General features: G+C 41.2%; 1 protein-coding gene and 1 long non-coding RNA gene across 7 annotated transcripts in view; both read left to right on the plus strand.

Moving 5' to 3' along the window:
• The window catches only part of STARD13 (StAR related lipid transfer domain containing 13), a 305,468-nt gene that overhangs the window by 248,219 nt on the left and 41,410 nt on the right, over positions 1-15,839 (plus strand). The window lies entirely within an intron of this gene.
• Positions 2,337-5,558, plus strand: LOC142599907 (uncharacterized). Its single transcript, XR_012833360.1, has 3 exons — positions 2,337-2,453; positions 4,500-4,715; positions 5,257-5,558. It is a non-coding gene; the product is annotated as an uncharacterized LOC142599907 (long non-coding RNA).

Consider the following 15,839-nt stretch of genomic DNA (forward strand, 5'->3'; position numbering starts at 1 on the left):
TTCACCCTTTGGCAGTGTTGCCTTCCCTGCACATTCTCCAGTGCAGGTAAGCCAGCGGAGTCCAGGCTGGTTTGTTTGGGTTATTGTTTGTCTTTAAAGATGAAGGTCTACCAGAAAATGAAAAACTGTAATTTTCAGTACATGAGTGTGATTACTTAGTGGTAAGTGAGTTTTCAGACCATAATACAGCAACCACAGGCTGCCATGCGTCCCGCAGTTCTAAGTACCACTACAGTGTAAAAAAAGTACTGCAAAATATAGCCCATCTCCTAAATCAAAATACCTTTATCATGTGTTCAGTTTTAACCAGTGGTTCAGAGGGACATGTTGGCTCATAAGATGATTATTTAAAATCTTTAACTTCCATTTTGATGAGATTTCATTGTCAGATTTAGGCTTCTCCCTTTGAAAACTGAGCCAGGCATTTTTACAGTGAGATCCGTAGGAGAAACCATCTTTTGTGGGCAACTGCCTGCTTTCTGCTTCTGTTTCTGTCTGGAGAACAACTTATCTCATCATACTTCTGGCATATCTGAGGCTAGACCCTGCCAAAATCTGAAAGTGAAATAAACCATCAAAAAATGTCAGATTCTTAAAAGTGCAGACCAAGGTCAAGTCTAGAAAAAGGCTAGACTTGGAAAATAAAGTAGTTTGCCTTTTCCTTCAAAGCGTACACAACCAATTTTCAGTCTTTGTGTTTATCTGTATATCCCATTACTGTAGCACCGGACAGCCAAAAATGGCTCATGTCCTCAGCACATTCTTCTGGCCTTGAGAGGACATAAAGCCAGAGCAGCCCCTGGATCCTGCTCTTTGCGGAGCACATCTGGGGATGGGGAAGGGCCCCGAGCTGATCCCAGAGGCAGCGCAGCTCCTTCCAGCTGGAGCGGGTCCAGGTGGCCTGGTGCCTTTGGGGACGGCTTCCACCTCGCGCTGGAGGTGACGTCCAAAGGAGGTCACAAGCCTTCTGGGCAAGGGCAGCTGCTGTTGTTCAGGGATTTATTTTCCTGAAGACCAAACGGAAATTTTGCCCAACAAATGGAAGCTCAGGCCCCAAGATTTTGAATAGCAGCCATCTCTCATCTCTTCTTTAAACAGAGTATTTTAATGCTCTGCAGAATTACAGTACGAAGCACGCTGCCTTCCATCTCCTTAATCCTCTGTAAATTTACTTCTAACAGCTACTGCCAAAATACAGTATGGCACTCGCACAGCACATGCTTCTTCAGTGGTGAGCACAAAGCAGCTTCTGTTCAGAGGGAATATGTTGCAAGCCCATGAGTGACACACTGTGAGTGCTGAAGATTATGAAACATATTCTGAAACTGAGCAAGCCATAAACACTTCATTTTTCAGAAATAGTCACAGTACTTCTGTCATTCTGCTTGGCAAATGTACGTATGTGGACCTTGGTGCATCCACGTAGCACACGTTGAACAAGCACCAAGTGCTGAAACAGTGGTGTGCCAGCAGCGCTGCAGAGTTCAGAGGAAATATTTCAAGTATGCACTTCAACGCTCTTCTCAGTTTTTATAAAAACCCATGATCTTTATTTGTTTATTTTTACTTCACTAGCCTCTCTCTTGGACTAAACTGACCTCAAACTATAGCATGGAGTTATATTCATTGATCTCCTGGTGAATGCTCTCTAAATGATCAGGAATCAGGTCATGGCTTAGGACAACTCATAACTCCAAGTGGGAAATATTTGTGGGAAGGGCAAGTGTCTTGCATCTGTCTACGGCCAGATGCTCCTGTGAAACGAACAAGTGTAGATATAGCCGAGGGCTGGACCAAATACTTAATAGCACCAAAAAACCTTCTCCTGTCTGATATCCAGGCCACTGGATTGTTGAAGTTGCAAAGGAAAGAACACCACTTTGTGCAAGGTAGCTATGTGGTCCTCATGTACTTGGAGCATATTTTTGAGCATAGTACCCACTTCAGCATATCGAGTCTCACAATTTTCCTTCCTAAGGAAGGAAGAACATTTTTTCCCTTTTTTAACTGAAGTGTAAGTGTTAAGTGATGTGTCTCATTTCCCACCAAAAGTCTGGCTGAGCAAGGATTAGTCATTTATTTTCCAAATATCTAGCTGGTATCACTGCCTAGTGACCAAACCATCTCTGCCCGCAGTCAGGCAAGTAATGATTCAGACGAGTGGGAATGTGCTCTCCATCAGTCAGAGCAAAGGGACTCCATCCATGAGATGGCAACTGAAACTGTCCCACTGATTTCCCATCAACTATTAGACAATTATGAAATAGTTGAAATTCAGCCAGCAAGTTAAAAAAGTGCCAGGGACTGTATTTCACTGACATTTGCAAAGCCAACCCTTCTGTATTCCCTCCTGTTATCCAGCTAGAGACGTTGACATGAAAATAGTAGGTTTGGTGTCTCCTGCTGTCTACCCCACAGACCCAGTTTCCTGTACTGGCAGGGAGCAGGTACTGGTAGGTCTCCAGCCTTCCTGTTGTCTTCTTCCTGGGTAATATATGCCACATAGCTGAAGGGCAGACTCCAGCTTTATGGAGTGATAACTGCAAACATCTAACTTACCTAAGCTCTTTCATGCTATTTAATAAAAGAGCAATTTACGTCTTTCCTGCTTGTAGCTAAAAATAACAGTAAAAAAAAGTGTAGAGTGTTGTTAGTCCTGGGTGGTGCACTAATTAGTTCTTTGCTAATTCTGCTTTATTGCTGGCAATGATTATTGTCAAGTAATTACAGGTTTCCTATGAATCTGGCTTGGTGTAACAAGGGTAAGGAAATGAGAAGTGTTGGTACTATGGATCCCCAGTGTTATTTCTGCCGCAGCAGAATTTTGTGTTATAGGGAACAGTTATTTTGTACAATGGTTTTAATAGCTGGAAACAGACCTAGGTGAGCTGCAGAATGGAAAACCTGCATTTTCACTACATTAAAAGTCTGTTCTCTACTTGAAGGAGCACATAAAACCCCCACGGCCTTCTACACAAAAATGTATGGAAAGGAAACTAGAGACTTCAGCCAAAATGCTAAAAATAATAAGTATACCAACATAGCCAAGTTGTCTGTTCCTTCCTCCCTCCAGTATGAACGAATAAATGTTTATGTACAGCTATCATGTAGGAATTGCGTTAGTGTCAGTTCTGTATGTTGCTCTGTAGCCGTATGGACTGCAGCTTTCATCGCAAAGGGGACTGAACAAAAGAAAGCAACAATTTGTGTGAAGAAAAATCCTCAAAGTATTTTAGTTGAGATATCCAAAACATTTCAGTTCATTGGTAAAACTCTGTAATCTTCCCTTTGTGTTTTTGAAGTTCATTTAGATGTGTACGTGCCAAAGTGTGTAGACTATCCATGTGCTGCAATCCTAATCACTCAGGTCTGCATCCACCCAGTAGTAGAAAGCAGGATCAGGTGAATCAGAATTAAAGATGCTTGGGAAGGCAAATGAGAGTTAAATACTTCAAACATCTTCAAAGATCTGCACCCTACCAGTTAGGAAATTTAAATATCCTTAAAATTCTGGTCTTTGAGTTCACCGCTTTGATATTGAAAGTTATCTGTATCTGTTCAGTAAAATTAAACAAAAATTCCATCATGTGATGGGTGATGGAAACTCTCCAAACAGCTTTCTGAACAGTAGCTCCACTGCTACTGTAAAAGGAACCTTTAATTTGACTTTCCCACATTTAGTACTGTTCTTGTGTTGGAGAAAAGTGTTTGGAAGACACTTTCATAAAAATGGGTGCCTTTGTGCAATCAGAATGAGGAAGGATTTTATTTTTTTAGTAAGCAAGTTATTGTTTCCTTTGATGTCTTTGTTTTTCTCATGACTCTCTAAAGATCAGTGTACAACCATGTAATTAGTGGCTCTGGACTAGATCATGCTGAAACCCACACTAGTGTGACTCCACTGTTTTTATAGCACTGCACCGTCAAAGCAAACGGTAAAATTTAGTTCACAATAACATCTTTACATAAGCATGTGCTATTTCTTCAGTCACTGAAATAATTCTAAAAAGCAGAAGAACCATCGAACACCAGAGGTCGTCTGGTCCAACACCTGCTCATGGCAGAGCCAACTTACCACATCACATCTGGCACTGACATAGGATCAGTCTAACTGCAAAAAGGAAGATGATGGACCAGACAAAGAAAATAATATTTGTGCTTAGTATTAATTTACTGATTTTTCATTTCTTCCTACAGTCATAAGAGGACATCCTGGCAGCTCTCATTAGTAATATTCTTGTAGTAAATAGCAGCTGGAAAAAAGCATTGAACAGATATGGGTCTTTGATGTTTAATCCTCTCAAAAATAATAATAATAAAAAAGTAGATATCCACAAATTATGTTAATCTTCATTTTATAAATGAAGTGTTGCTACAGTCTTGAGGCATGATGAAGTGTTAATAATGTTGATATACTTCAGTGGTAATAATTACGATATGGTTGTGAATCAGAAAAAGTCATCTGGGTGTGTCGGTACAGCTCTTGCCTGTGCTTTTAGGATAATGTCAGCCCTCCTGTTACTGGATGGTATGTAGATGACAACTTCTTCCAAACTGTGTGAACAACTGACATTCTGCTCTTTGGGGTTTAGTTTTTTCAGAAGAAATACACAGGACATCTTTCTCAATAGGCCCTTTCATGGAAAGAGCTTGTAAGCAAACAGTGGGATCTGAAGGCAGATCTGCTTGGAGTGTTAATCAGCTGATAACGGCAGGTAATACTGATAACACCAGGTGGGAGGGAGCTCGGCACTTTGCGTTACACTGTGCACAAGCCATAGATCTGGACCTCTGTCCTGAATATTTGAGCCCTTCTGTATGTGCTGTATCTTACAATGTTTCTTGCACTACAAATTACTCATATCACACAGAACTCCAAAGGAAAGTGCTTTAATCTTAATTTATGATAAACAAGAACTGAGAAGTATTTTTTATTAATACATCAAAGTGTTATCTCCAAGGGGAGTTAGCTTCGTATTAATGTTCAGTGTTTAATAAAAATTCACAGCATGAAGACCACCTCGGATGGGTAGAGATTCTCTGATGTATATCTGATTGCCCACATGTAATTTGAACATCTACAGCACTTGAAGAGTATAATCAAAGAATAATTAATATGTTGATAAGGAATTACATTTTGTTCTACTTATCTGCATAATTCAGAGACAAAGTTTACAATGACAACATCTATCTTTTGGGGTATTGTTTACATTTTCACTCAAATTATAACATGAAGCACTCTCCTGCATTCCATAGTGCCTTTCATCTGATGAGCTCCAATTACTGTCTGACCAATAAACTTCAGTACCGCACACATGCAAACCATGTCACATATTGTGGAAAAACTAAGCAAGGCATTGAAGTCTGAAACTTGACCTCCAGTTTAGGACACTGAGCTTGAAAACCCTGACTTCCCGAGACGTTAAATCTCTGCCTTGAATTGGAGTTACAAGTACCCATGAGAGCTGAAACTAATGCTCAGAGCAGCGCTGCATCCTCTTGGGAGCCCTCCGAATGTCAGACCACTCCAGAGACCTTGTGCATCTTGTATGCTGCTTGGATCCAAGCTGTCTGCAAATCTCCTCTAGCCTTGCAAGAGATGACATTTTTCAAAACCTTGCAAGGACAGAGGGTAGCTGCAAGCTGCATGTAGCAGGGTCCATCTGCTGCATCCAAATTCAAACCAGATCTCAAGGGCAGAGTACCAGACAAAACACCTTGTGCAATTTATGAGCGCTGGAGAAACATGCCTTGTGTACAGATCGAAGAATTTATTGCTCCTGTAATTAAAGTATTAGCAATCTAATCAAGGAGTTAGTCCAGGTACAAAGATAATAACACTTATAATTCCAAGTATAAAGTTAGAGCAAGTTTCCGGTAGTGGTACAGTTGGAATTGATACATATATACTTCCTATTAGTTACACCTCTCCCTGGTGTTATGCTTACCCTTCCTATGACCCTCTGGGTCCTAAAATCATGGTGCTAGCCTTCCTCAAGAAGAAAAGGAGTGTAGAGGAGCTTACAGCAAGTCTTCATCTGAAATTCTTCACCTGGAAGAGTATGATGATGGACATTTTCTCCTCCTCACTGTTGGGTTCAGATGGAGCCTCCTGTGTTTCGGTGTGTGCTCGTTGCCTGTCACTGGGCACCACTGAGAAGATCCTGGTTCTGCCCTCTTTGCACCCTCCCTTCAGGTATTTATGTACATAGATGAGATTCCCCTGAGACTTCTCTTCCCCAGGCGGAACAGTTCCAGCTCTCTCAGCCTCTCCTCATCTGTCAGGTGGTCCAGTCCCTTAACCATCTTCATAGCCCTTTGCTGGACTCACTCCAGTAAATCTGTATCTTCCTTTTACTGGGGTACCTAGAACTGGACTCAGCACGCCAGACGTGGCCTCACCAGTGCTGAGAAGAAGGGAAGGATCACCTTCCTTGGCCTCCTGGCAACACTCCTCCTAATGCAGTCCAGTAAGCTGTCCGCCTTCTTTGCCTGAAGGGCACATTGCTGGCTCATGTTCAAGTTGGAGTCCACTAGACCCCCAGCTCCTTTTCTGCAAAGCTGCTTCGCAGCCTGTGGGCCACTCACTTGCTCTTTCACTCTTCAAAAACACTGATCCAATACAAGATATGGTATACATGTAGGTGCAGTGTTTCAATGACTACTTGTTATTAATATCTATTAGTTATGGAAGTATCAATGGTACATTGTAAAAATGGCTTTATAGCAAATCTGGGTGGCAAGTGAGCCTTGAAGGTTTTCTAAACATCATCTGGACTCAGCATTTCCCTTCTAAATAGGAGCTCAGCAGCTATTTTGGTCTTCAGGCCACTTGATGCTATGTAGAAGTTTAGATGCCGTCTAGATCTCTTAACTTGGAAACCAAAAGTAGAAACTCATAAAATGAGAGTCTGCTTTCAAAATTAGTCCCATAGTGACTCTGTGAGTCACCAGAAATTTTTGAATAGATCCCAAATGAAGAGATTGTTATCCCTTCTCTACCTAGTTGATAATGGTCCTTCTACATTAAAAATACAATATATTTTATGTTATAGCCCTTAAAGACTCACATTTTTCCATACCTTTATCCAAACACATTTTTCAGTGGACATACAGTGCTCATGTATCAAAGCCCTCTTAATTCTCAAGTCAGCAGCGCTCAGCATTTGAACGGCAGGCCAAATAGGTGGGAAGGGCCGCGTGGTACTGGGGAGTGGGTGGTTGGTAGTCTGTCCTCTGAGTCTGCGCTGAGCCAAGACTCGTGGGGGCTGTCAGAAGGCAAGAAAAGGAATATAAATTCTAATAGGGAAAGCGGAGGATGTGAAGGGAACCGAGCTCTTAATCACTTCTGCCCATTAGCAATACCAGAGTATTTTTCCTAAGACTAAAGGGAGGCGAGCCTGGTGTCCTTGTCAGCTCCCTATATATATATATTATTTGAATTTTATCTGTCTCATAAATCCTGTTAGTAGTTTCAGCTGGATAAAGTATTCTCCTTGTTTCTTGTCATAAACTGCTGCAGCGTTCTTTTATGCAGCTGCCACATTTCATCCTAATGCAGCTGCATTTCACCCTGGGATGAAGTGATCCCTATATATAACTTTCGTATCAGTTTTTATAACCGTTTAAAGTGCCTCAAGATGAGATGTGAGATGCAAGCTATTGTTTTATTAGTGTCATCACAAAGTGCTGCATTGTACAAATCAATTGTAAGCTAAGAAGAAAAGTGATTTCGAAGTGATACTTGAAGATAGGGAGAGATATTTTTGGGTTAGGAGGTATTCAAAATCCTGGTTTAGGAATTTAAAAGGAAGATGGCAAAAAAAGGAAACAAACTAGCATCGAGTAAGGTTGTGTTAACTGATTGGACATGTGGGACATCAGGTAGCAAAAATGTCAGAGAAATGAATGGCAGGGAGTTAGTTTTAAGTGACTTTGGAGTGGAAGATACAGAAAGATGAGGAGAAAGGGAAACCAGCGGTAGATAGAAATGATCATGATGATAAGCAGCAACCAAATACCTGGAGAGGACACTCAAAGCAGGACCTGAATCTCTTGGTTTTTTCACATAGCTGAGCCATATAACATGTATGTGACTTTTCAGCATCAGTTGGCACTATTAAATGTCTTTGCTGTGGTATTAATGTTATGTCTGAGACTTTCAAATGTTAAGACAACTACTTGGTGTCCAAATCTCATTGCATTCTCACATTTAGGCACCCGATTGTGCCGAACACCCTGTCCCTCAGCAGAAGGGAGTTACTTAGAAGTCTACATAATGGGAGAATTCCCTGGGGAACTAATTTTATGCTAAAAATTCTTAGGGACAGGGATGGCTGCCTGGAAGGGCGACTAATTACTCTGAATTGGAAGTCCCTCAGGTTATTTCTTGCTCCTGAGGTCTTTATGTGTCCTCGTGTCCCTGCTGGCTTGTTGTGCTGGCAGCTTCAATGGCCCCTGCAAGTCACCTCTCAGCTTAAAGAGCTTGTGCGGTGTAGCACATTGTGCAAAGGTCTGTCCTACACTGCCAACTGTTAGTGTTTTCCCTGGTGCTGAGGTGCTATTTGCATAGCTGCCTTCTTGTTATTAGCATGAGCGAAACCATTGTGTTATATACCTAGCTCTAATGAGATCTAGACATAAAAAATATTAATACAGACACAGTGTTCCCAGACCTGTAAAGTTTCTTGCCTGGTGAACCTGCTATAAATCTCAGGCCTACCAGTTTTACCAGTATCCCATTAATTTGGGAAAGGAATTCAGCATAATCCTTTTCACCCAAAGGGGAGTTAGGTTCCTAAGTCCTTGACGGAATAACACACCTTTCCTCTTTCTTCTTGGGAAATGCAGCCTTGCTTAAGATAAAAGGCTGACAAGAAGTCTCCCATCTGGGCTGTGCAGAATTTGGTTATAGTAGGGAAGAAAACAGTTGTCATAGTGGTTGTAACAGTTTATATAGTCCCAGACTATGTCCGAGTGATAGAAATGTCAGTAACTCAGAAGGAAAAGCTATATAAGGGGTCATCTAACCAGGAAAAAATAATCTCATAACACTGTCTTTAGTTTCGTTTCATTTATTCCGTTCTGGAGAATCCTTTTCCAAATCTGTGGTGGTAGCAGTGAGTAGTCAGTTAAGACTCCAGCTCAGTATTGAGCCTACTCATCTCCTGATCCCAGTGTCCTTTGGCAATGAATTTTATAGATTGCTATATAAAAAAAATAATACTTTATCTGTTCAGATTGCCCCCCTTCTTTTTCACTCCTCCCTTTTCAGTAATCTCCCTGTCCTTGTGCTGCAAGGTAAAGTGAATAGAAGTTCCCAATTTCCTATTTTTGTATTACCCCTGATTTTGTGCCCTTTTACCATAACCCTTCCTTATTGATTTGCTCTCCACGGTAAACAGTCCCAATCTTTCACCTCTCAGCATATAAGAATTTTTTTTCATGTCTATAAATAATCATGCTTCTCACTTTCAACCTTTCTAAGAAGTCAGAGCATGAATGGACATCATCTGACTATTATTCATCAAGTGTAAAGAATTCTACATAAAGAAACTACTCATGAGCTTGAAAGGATCTTTCTGTATTGACATTTGAATTATATTCAGCCACAGTAGTTTAAAAGGTCCATATTTTATTGTATTATTACTGGTACTACAATATTCTGCAAAAGCTTACGGTCTATTAAAATAACACTTTGACAGCTTTATTTGTTCCTTGCTTGCAAAACATAACCTTTCCTCTAAAAGTAATTATACGGCATGATATAAAATAATTCCAATGAAATTCCACTTTTGAAAACCTTATTATCAGGATTTATTGAGGAGTATGCACCATAGTGTAGTAAAATAATATAAATTCATTGTATGCTTATGTTTTATATATGTACTATAAATGGTAATTTTACAGGTGCATGGTACAATTACATTTGCGTTATTATTGGAATTCTTCTGGAAAAGTCCTATAGAATGGAACGGAATCAGGCACACCATGAGATATCTACCTAAAAGTATTCCCTCAAATGGAGTTCTCAGAAAATTATGCTAACAGCCTACATAATTTCAGAGACACCAATATCCTTTGCACAAAAATTCATATCATCCTATAAATAAAACTTCAGAATTTTCCTTTTTAAAGAATTCTGGTGGGTCCAATGCAACGTGAAAATGTTACAGAAAATTGTATCTATCTTTATTAAATTGCATGGGACTTTTTCCTTGGGGAATATGAGAAGCTGTGTATTTTTCCATGATCTACACCAACCTGCTTGCAGTAGTGAAGCGAGACCATAATCTAGTAAAGGTATTAACCTGCTCCTTGCAAGCTATAGATGTGAGCTTCTGTTCTGCTGTGAATTTCCTATGTGACCTTGGAAAGTCACCTTTTCTCATATTTACAAGTATTTTCCTGTTCTTTACAATTAAGCACTTCTAACCTACTGTAGTCTAATTTCTTAGCTCCAAAGTAGCTTTGCGAATGCAATTCAGTGGAAACCTACCAGCCTTTAGTGATACGTAGTAGCTGAGTGACAATGACGTGATGGGTTTAGGTATCTGAGATATTCAGAAATTTGGTATGTGGTCTGCCCAGGCCAGATTTCTAAGGGTATTAGTAACTGAGGAGTGACATAGCTGTATTTTTATGGGCAGTTAAAGGAATCATGCACATAATTCCCACCAATCTTGTCTCTAACCTGCTTATGCACTTTTGAAGTACTTTAAATTCCCATTTCTAAAATAAGAATAAGAGTTACATGGATAAATATCTTAAAGACTGTGAGATGTAGAGGCAGGAGCGTAATGAGGGTCACTGAAGGACCTCAGACTGGGCTGCAAGAAGCAGCTGAAACACGCTGGACCTCTTCTTATACAACTTCAGCCTGAACTGAGCTTTCCTGCAGATCCCATCTGTCCTCATGAGTGCTCTTCTGGGAAGACATCAGGGTGGTGGCATGGCTTGTTGGTGACATGACAGGCATATGGGGCAGAAGAGATGCATCAGGACCAGCAAGGCAAGGCTGAAGCTCTCCTGCATAGTTTCTACAGCTGCCTTGAGCACGCGTCAGGTCTAAGACATAATCAATGTTTCCTCCCCAGGAGCATACTCTGGTTCACTTTTCACACAGGTCCACAGTGGCTCCTGAGAGTAAAAGATGCTATTAAACCCAGGGCTGAGCTGAGCCTCCAAACTGGCCCTAAAATGCCAGGTAGATGTTGTTCTGGAAGATGAAGTACAACATCCCAACAGTTTTCCTTCTCTTAAAGGAGAGAGTAAGATAAGGACTAAAAGTTAATGTAAAGCATAACACCAGACTAACCACTTGCAAACCCTGTGAGCTATAACCAAACTGGTACCCTACTCCCAAACAACGCTTGCAGGAGTGAGACCTCTTCTACATCACAGACCTGGAGCTCACTGATGTGACTGCACAGTAAAATACACTCCTTTCCAATGATTAATCATTTTCTCTAACACTTCCAGATATTTTATCTGAATTCTAGTAAATTAGATTTAAGTGGTGAGCAATATAGGGGGAATAAAAAAGTGAGCATAAGCAGTGATTTGTTACAGACAGATGAATAGTAAAGGTTATCACATAAAGTTGACATAAACACAAAAGATGAGGTAATTATGCATCTTATTTATTCTAGATGCTATTTCTTTCACTGTGCAAAGGGATATCTGAATCTTAAATAGAAAATATAGTTTAAAAAAAAAAGGACCAACACCAAAACAGAAGATAGAAGAGACAGAGGGAGAATGGCAGAAAGAAGATGAAATGCTGATGTCTAGGCAGGAGAAGGGAAAGGACCATAGTATGTAGGTCTTAGCACCGATATTCATGGACAGTGATAAGGTCCCAAGCTAGAAAATTAATTTACTTACATGGTTCTCTCTTGACAGAGCAATTTTCTTCAAACTTCTTAGACAGTTGTCTTTCATGTGAGGAAGGACTGTGCTGGTGGTTTGGTTTTCTTGGGCTCATTAAAATGCAGCTAATGTGGACTAAACAGGACCCTTAGAGGATCTGGGTCAGCTTGCTAATACAACAGCAGACCATTAGCAGTTCTGGTGGGGTTAGTTTTCTGCCAGCTGGAGGGTTGAGGAGATCTCTGAAGGGTTAGGCAGGAGCTGGTGTAGCAAGAAGGAAAGCAAGAGAAGATGCCAGCCGGCACGGGGCAGGCAGGGCAGGATGTCCACTTTGGTGGCAGCTGGCTGCTAGAGTCTTCCTCTGGTGTTGGGCACCATCAAAGCAGTTTGTGAAGAATCAGAGAAAGTGTTGGGAGATAGAGAAAGACTGCAAACAACTGTCTCCATTCCAGCCCCAGGGTAGCCAGAGCACCCACGTGGTCTGTGGGACAAGCTCAAACCTGCTTAACACTAAGCATGGACTGAAAGCCATGTCCCAGCTGTGCTCTGACTGTCAAGTTTCCCAGGTGAAGGTCCCTCTCCTTACATCTTAAACAAATAAAAAAATGGATCAGAGATTTGCATTTCAGTCTCTACTGTGCGATATATGCTTTGGGCTACTGTATCAGTGTCTCTGATAAACATTTAATTTAATACACAGTGGGACAACTCCAGGAGGCAAGATGATTAAGAAACAATCGCATAAGGGGAGGCAAAAAAAAAAGAAAAAAAATAAAAGATGGCTTTGCTGATCAAGAGGAGTTTGACAAGGTTTTAAGTCTCTTGTATATGTGCACTCAAAGGTTTCGGTGAAACAGGCAACTTCTGGGGGGCCTCTGGGGTGAGATATGAGGAAGGTCAGCAGCAACATCTGTGCGCAGAGGACTTTGGACATACCTCCTGGGAAGAGCTGGTGGATGTGGGGGATATGAGGCCATGAGGTGATCATCACCCCAGTCTCCCCAGAAATGTGGCTGGAGGGCTTTTAGTCTGTGGATCTCAATTATGACTTGCTACTGGCAAAAAAGTGAAATGGAAAAGAGACATTTGTTTCCTGTCAAGCTTCAACTAAAAAACTGAATAAGCCCCCTGAGAATTCAAACACTGTGAGACATATTGATGCTTGCCAATATTTCTGACTGAATTATCATCTAGCCTTAATAATTAATGATTGTCATTAACTGCCGCCCAAGCAAGTGGAAAGCAGTAGGTAAATCATCCCTGACTTTTGTTCAGTCAGCAGAGCAGGGCGATACTGCATAAACACAAACCCACTGTCAGGTGCGCTGGGGTGAGCAGCCCTTTGGTCACACCGGGGGAGATGCTGCTTGTGAGTCGGTTGTGGTTCACGTGCTCCTGGGAGTCTGCTGAGGAGTAAATCCTTGGTTGTGCCTTTTCACGTAAACTGCAGGATCAGCCAAGAGGGGAATGGCCGGAGCAGGTGCCTTTAGCCAGTGGAAGTACACTCATATGAGCAAAGTTATATTTTCTGGCTGGGCCAGCAGCACATTGCATTTTTAACCTTCTGCTGTCCTCTGAATAAGACCAAAAAGGAAAGAGAGAAGGGAGGGAACTGGGCACTGATACATGTCTGAGGCTCACTAAGCAAATCTTATTCAAGGCTGAATCTGTTTGTTTGAGGTGATCATCCAGAAAATGAGAATAGTCCCAATAGATTCCTTCGTGGAAGATATAGTCAAAGATTTGAATGCAGAACTTCATCCATCAGAAATATGTGTTACAAACAGCCTCATACGAAAAAAAAAAATCACCGAATGAGTAAGATTTACTTCCTTGGTTATTCCCTGCAATTATTCACCCATTGCAACCTGAGATTTTTTTAGATCTCACTTGGGCTACAGGAAGATTCCTCAGCAAGCTCCTCTGAGCAGCCAACTGCAAAAAAGCATTGAAATATGATAAGCGTATAAGAGCATTAAATGGTAGCATTCTCCATCACCCACAGCCTTCATTAGTTGTGCTTCCAGGCCAGATGAAGCTAGAATGTACGTACAGCTGTTCCGAGTTGTAAAATACAGTTTGAAATGGGATTGATTCATCTGTGTTTCATGAGATTGAATTAAGCAAAAGAAAAAAGTATAAAGACTTGTCTTTTTTCCAAGCATTTAATAAAAACATTCAGTCTCACTGGAACATAATAGAGATGTGCTTTCAGCACACAGATGTGCAGTAGTGAGAGCCACATTTTATGTAAGCTGCTCATTCTTTTGTGCGGTGTTAAGAACTGAATGTACTTTCATACTCCTTTTTTTTGGCCTTGACATGAACTAATGTCAAAGCAAATGAAGACCTGGTGGTAAATCCTTTTCAGCACCGCTAATGATTGCGGCCATTGCGGAGCTGTTACTGGCTGTCTAATCGTCTTTGGGAAATCAGGCTTTTGATAAGTTGACCTTGTATTCTGAACTTTGATTTCTGCAACAAAATTTGCTGGCATGACTCAGTATTTAGAGGATCAGAAAGGTGTGTGGGTCACACACTGCAGAGTATAGTCAAAGCAGGTTTTATGGTGAGCTTCAGTGGGTAAAGTCATTAGGGATATAATGAGTGATTTGAACAGAATTACATGGGGAAAAAATCATGCCAGTATCTCCTATCTATAAAAATGCATTTTAGTAGAAAACAGATTTACAACTGGATTTTTCTTTTTTTTTTTTAATGCAAGGCAGGACATGCAGAAGAGCAACTGAGCCTGATTTTCTTTTTCCAGTTCCACTGCTTGTTTTATATTTAGGGTTTTGTATTACGGCTGCCTAGATTTTACAACCACAAATGTGCCAAAACCCTTGACTCATTCATTCAGGTTGAATAATAAGCACCCTAAAATGTCTACTTTTTTCAACACCTGCACATTTCATTCCTTCGCGTTTTGCAAATGTAAGAGGTGCAGATAGGTGTTTTGACTTTGATCTTGTAAACCGAAACTGTTCAAGTGGTAGATCCTGATCTAGATCTGGCCAGCAAGGAGGTATTGCCCAGGCTTCCCCAGCAACTCACATTTATCTGGGTGAGCCTCTATTTTCAGTTGTTCCTCCAGTCGCTGCGGGAGCAGCTGCACGTGGAGGCATTGCTGGTGCCTGGCAGAGCCGGACCTGGCACACTGCTTTCAGGTCTCCATAAAATGAACCCACGCAGCTTGATAAAAATTGAAGTACCCTCATGCTTTGGTCATTGCAAAGGTCAGATGTGTAACCGTGTATGTGTGTAACAGCTGGAGGGCACAAAGTCTGTTTCACTGGAGACACTTCAAAATTTATCCTCTGTGTACTTGGCATTTATTTATTGCTGCTTTAGTAATTGCACAGGGTGGATCTGCCTCTCCTGTGCAAAAAGCTGTAGGTCTTATGTAGTTCCCCTCTTGAACGTGATTTTCTTCCATTCCCTCATGCTCATCTATCCCTACCGTCACCTCCAAAAGGACTGTTCTCTTGTCCAGCTGATGATTCCCCCACCTCCTCCACAGAGGTAGGATACATCTTACCCAGTGAAAGCTGTTGAAAGGGGAAACCTAGTCCAGCATCAGCTGTGTCCATACTTTGAAACAGTGGAGAGGCAGGGACAAGATGACACAATTCCTCTCATCACTGCTTAATACTAGCCTTCTCAAGAAAAGATTTATCTTGATAGCTAACTGAAACAGGCCTGGAAGAGGATTAAAATTAAAGAGAGAGTGGTCTGGGGTCCTGTGCTTGAAGCTACTGCCTGTATCTATTTTATTTAGCTGCACAGACATATCTGTAGCTGTTTATCCTCCCTCTGTTAGCAGCCACAAGAGAAAAGCATTGTCAGTAGTTGATTTATCCCACCTATTTTAGACACTAATTTAAGGTAAAATGAAATACCCTTTGGAAAGAACTGTCTCTCTATTGCCTGTGTCTACATAATGGAGTTCAGATGGCTAAAGGTAG

The sequence above is a fragment of the Balearica regulorum genome, chromosome 1, assembly GCF_011004875.1.
Source record: "Balearica regulorum gibbericeps isolate bBalReg1 chromosome 1, bBalReg1.pri, whole genome shotgun sequence".
Taxonomy (NCBI): domain Eukaryota; kingdom Metazoa; phylum Chordata; class Aves; order Gruiformes; family Gruidae; genus Balearica; species Balearica regulorum.